The sequence below is a fragment of the Rhinolophus sinicus genome, chromosome 2 (genome assembly GCF_057876585.1).
Source record: "Rhinolophus sinicus isolate RSI-liver-muscle chromosome 2, RSI-T2T, whole genome shotgun sequence".
NCBI lineage: Eukaryota > Metazoa > Chordata > Mammalia > Chiroptera > Rhinolophidae > Rhinolophus > Rhinolophus sinicus.
This window is the reverse complement of record NC_142502.1, coordinates 73,374,905-73,380,180: the sequence shown is the minus strand read 5'-3', so window position 1 is coordinate 73,380,180 and position 5,276 is coordinate 73,374,905.

Sequence of the window (5,276 nt, the reverse complement as noted above, 5' to 3'; positions counted from 1 at the left end):
TTTTCTCGCCCACTGAAGTTGACAGAAACTTAAAATCTAAGTTTAAATATGGGTATTTTTAAGAAAAATTTTATTGGGGACTATTGGGGGACAGTGTGTTTCTCCAGGGCCCATCAGGTCCAAGTAGTAGTCCTTCAATCCAGTTGTGGAGGGTGCAGCTCAGCTCCAAGTCCACGCCATCCTCAATCTTTAGTTGCAGAGGGAGCAGCCCACCATCCCACGCAGGAATTGATCTGGCAACCTTGTTGAGGGCTGCTCTAAGCAGCTCCTTGCCTTCAATCTAGTTGTGGAGGACACAGCTCACTGACCTATGTGGGAATCGAACAGGAAACCCTGTTCCTCAGAGTTCTTGCTCTAACCAGCTGAGCCATCCGGCTGCCCCAAAGGTATTTTTTAAATTAAGGGAAACACAAGATGAACTTTCATGAGAGGGAAAGGGATGAATGAAGATTGACTGTAACTGAAATAAATATTTAATTTTATTTGAATTTTTAAAGGCATACACATTAAAGACATTGTGTGAAGTTCTTATCCTTGAGCTTTATCCATTGGTTCTCAAAAGCTCATCAAAAAAATCATACATTTTAAATAACCCATGCTGCTTCCACAGTTGAGATTCCAAAGTATCTCAACACAGGCTTTCAAATATCTTTCTAAAGCCAAGCCATTTATAGAAATACATAGAGGAGACAGGGACCCCTTTGGGTTTAGAATGCTTTGAGTACTGTTTTAAACCATCCTAACCATTTTTAAGTGTACAGTTCAGTAATATTACGTACCTTAACGTTGTTGTGCAACCATCACCACAATCCATCTTCAGAACTCTTCATCTTGGAAAAGTGAAACTCTGTACCTGTTAAATAATAACACCCCAGCCCTGTCTCTCTCCCCCCAGCCCATGGCAAACACCCTTCTATTTTCTGTCTCTATGAATTTGACTACTCTAGGTACCTCATGGAAGTGGAATCATACAGTCTTTACCTTTTTGTGACTGGCTTATTTCACTTAAGATAATGTCCTCAAGGTTTATCCATGTTGCAGTATGTGTCAGCCTCCCTTTTTAAGGCTGAATAATTCCAATCTGTGTCTCTGTGTGTGTGTGTGTGTGTGTGTGTGTATACACACATATACATGTATATATCATATACACATATATATATACATATATCACATTTTATTTATCCATTCATCTGTCAATGGACAAAAATGGTTTCATCCGAAATCATCCCAAAAGCAAAAGTCCAGGACCAGATGGCTTCACTAGTGAATTCTACCAAACCTTCAAAGAGGATCTAATACCTGTCCTACTCAAACTCTTCCAAAAAACTGAAGAAGCGACAATACTCCCTAACTCACTTTATGAGGCCAACATTACCCTGATATCAAAACCTGGTAAGGATAACACAAAAATACAAAACTACAGACCAATATCTCTGATGAATACAGATGCAAAAATCCTAAACAAAATTCTAGCAAATCAAATGAAATAATGCATTAAAATGATTATTTGGGGGCTGGCCCGGTGACTCAGGCGGTTGGAGCTCTATGCTCCTAACGCCGAAGGCTGCCGGTTCGATTCCCACATGGGCCAGTATGCTCTCAACCACAAGGTTGCCAGTTCAATTCCTTGACTCCCGGTTGGATTCCGCGACTCCCATGGTGGCTGTGCCCCCTGCAACTAAGATTGTACATGGCACCTTGAGCTGAGCTGCCACTGAGCTCCCGGATGGCTTAGTTGGTTGGAGCACATCCTCTCAACGACAAGGTTGCCAGTTCGACTCCCGCAAGGGATGTTGGGCTGCATTCCCTGCAACTAACAACAGCAACTGGACCTGGAGCTGAGCTGTGCCCTCCACAACTAAGATTGAAAGGACAACAACTTGACTTGGAAAAAGTCCTGGAAGTACACACTGTTCCCCAATAAAGTCCTGTTTCCCTTCCCCAATAAAATCTTTAAAATAAAAAAAAGATTATTTGTCACGACCAAGTGGGGTTCATCCCAGGAGCACAAGGATGGTTCAACATACGCAAATCCATCAATGTGATACATCACGTAAACAAAATAAAGGACAAAAATCATATGATTATATCAATTGATGCAGAAAAAGCGTCTGACAAGATATAACATCCATTTATTATTAAAACACTTAATAAAATAGGTATAGAAGGGAAATACCTTAACATAATAAAGGCCATATATGACAAACCCTCAGCTAATCTCATAATTAACGGTGAAAAACTGAAGCCCTTTGCTCTACATTCAGGAACATGACAGGACTGTCCCCTATCGCCTCTGCTTTTCAACACAGTGTTGGAAGTCCTCGCCAGAGCAACCAGGCAAGAGAAAGAAATAAAAGGCATCCAAATTGGAAATGAAGAAGTTAAATTGTTAAATTGCAGATGACATGATGCTATATGTAGAAAAGCCTAAAGATTCCACCGAAAAGCTATTAGAAACAATCAACAAATATAGTAAAGTTGCCGGCTACAAAATCAACATCAAAAGTCCATTGCATTCCTATATACTAACAATGAAATCTCAGAAAAAGAAATTAAAAAAACAATTCTTTTTGCAATTGCAACAAAAAGAATAAAATACCTAGGAATAAACTTAACCAAGGATGTGAAGGACCTAGATGCTGAAAACTATAAGACATTTTTAAAAGAAATTGAAGAAGACACAAAGAAATGGAAAGACATTCCGTGCTCATGGATTGGAAGAATCAACATAGTTAAAATGGCCATATTACCCAAAGCAACATACAGATTTAATGCAATCCCTATCAAAATCCCAATGACATTTTTTAAAGAAATAGAACAAAAAAAATCATCAGATTTGTATGGAACCACAAAAGACCCCAAATAGCCAAAGCAATCCTAAGAAAAAAGATCACACTCCCTGACTTTAGCTTGTACTACAGGGCTACACTAATCAAAACAGCATGGTATTGACAGAAAAACAGACACATAGACCAATGCAATAGAATTGAGAACCCAGAAATAAACCTACATAAATATGGACAGATGATTTTTAACAAAGAAGCAAAAATCATACAATGGAGAAAAGACAGCTTCTTCAATAAATGGTGCTGGCAGAATTGGAAAGCCACATGCAAAAGAATGAAACTGGACTGCTATCTGTCACCATGTACCAAAATTAATTCAAAATGGATCAAAGACTTAAGCATAAGACTGGAAACAATAAACTGCATAGAAGAAAATGCAGGTACTAAACTTATGGACCTTGGGTTCAAAGAGCATTTTATGAATTTGACTCCAAAGGCAAGGGAAGTAAAAGCTAACATAAATGAATGGGACTACATCAAATTTAAAAGCTTCTGCACAGCAAAAGAAACCACTGACAAAATAAAGAGACAACCAACTGAATGGGAGAAGATTTTTGCAAACAGTGCCTGCGATAAGGGGCTAATATCCAAAATACACAAGGAACTCATACAACTCAGTAACAAAAAAAACAACCCAATTGAAAAATGGGCAGACGACCTGAAGACATTTCTCCAAAGAGGACATACAAATGGCAAATAGACATATGAAAAAATGTTCAATATCACTAATCATCAGAGAAATGCAAATAAAAACCACAATGAGATATCACCTCACCCCAGTCAGAATGGCTATCATCAACAAGACAAAGAGTAACAAGTGTTGGAGAGGCTGTGGAGAAAAAGGAACCCTCATACACTGTTGGTGAGAACGCAGATTGGTGCAGCCACTATGGAAGGCAGTGTGGAGGTTCCTCAAAAAATTATGAATAGAATTACCATGTGATCCAGCAATCCCTCTTCTGGGTATCTACCCAAAAAATCTGAAAACATTTATCCATAAAGACATATGTGCTCCAATGTTCATTGCAGAGTTATTTACAGTGGCCAAGACATAGAAACAATCAAAATGTCCTTCGATAGATGAATGGATAAAGAAGTTGTGGTATATATACACAATGGTATACTATTCGACAGTAAGAATAGATGAAATAGGACCATTTGTGACAACATGGATGGATCTTGAGATTATAATGCTCAGTGAAATAAGTCAGACAGAAAAAGTAGAGAACCAGGATTTCACTGATATGTGGTATATAAACTGAAAACAAAAGAACAAGACAAACAACTGAAAGAGCAAAAACTCATAGACATAGATAATAGTTTAGGGGTTACCAGAGGGTAAGGGGGAGGGGAGAGCGGGGCTCTAGAAGCGGGTAAATGGGTTCTAATATATGGTGATGAAAAGAGAACTGACTTTGGGTGGTGAACACACAATGCGAAATATAATGTATTCAGGAACTGTACACCTGAAATCTATGTAATTTTACTAACAATTGTCACCCCAATAAACGTTAATTTAAAGAAAAAATAAAAATAAAAAACAATCCAAACGCCCAGTAATTGGAGTCAATTAAATAAATTACAGTTCCCATACACAATCGAAGATTATGTACCACTAAAAAGTGAGATAGATTCATATATACTGGCATGGAGAAAGTCAAAAACACATTGCTAAAAAAGAAGCAAACTGAAAAACAATATGAGCACAGTATATTATATGTGCAAAATAATAGTAGCATTAGTATTGTAAAAAAAAGCTAGAAGGCACTAATGCTAACAATATAGAGGTGGGGATTGGGAAGGCTTCATTGAAATTTTAAGTTCTTTAACTGTCAAAAGTTTTGTATTTCTGTAAGGTTTAAATTGTGTATATAGAACGCTTATTAATGTTACAAGACAATGAAATTATGTATTTGATAGATTTTAATAATCAGAATAAAACTCCCACACAGATTGTTTCACTCTTTAACCAGTCAAAAGTTTCTTAAGGAAAGTTTTAAAAATAAATTTCAGAAGGCTGTACGTTTTACCTTCAACCGTTCGCTTTCCCCTAATTAGCCATCATGAATCTTTTATCCACAGAGGTACTTGAACTTTCGAATCTATTCGTATTCAGACTGTAGTCTTTATAAACAAACAAAAGTCAAAGTGATATTGCACCAGAAAATTAAAAATATCTGATAAAGCAAAGTGATCAAAATCATTGTTCGTAGGTGGCCACCTGGAGATTAGGGCTGCAACTCACCAAAAACGACAAAAAAATGACAGAGTTAGACACCCCAGTTCACGGCCAGATAAGATCAGACAACTTGCACAAACCAAGAAACAAGCACACACCCCCGCCCCACTAGCGCCCTTTCCAGGTCTCGCTTCACTAGTGAGGTCGCGCCAAACCGCCAATTAGCGGCGACGCAGGACGGAGACGTGCTA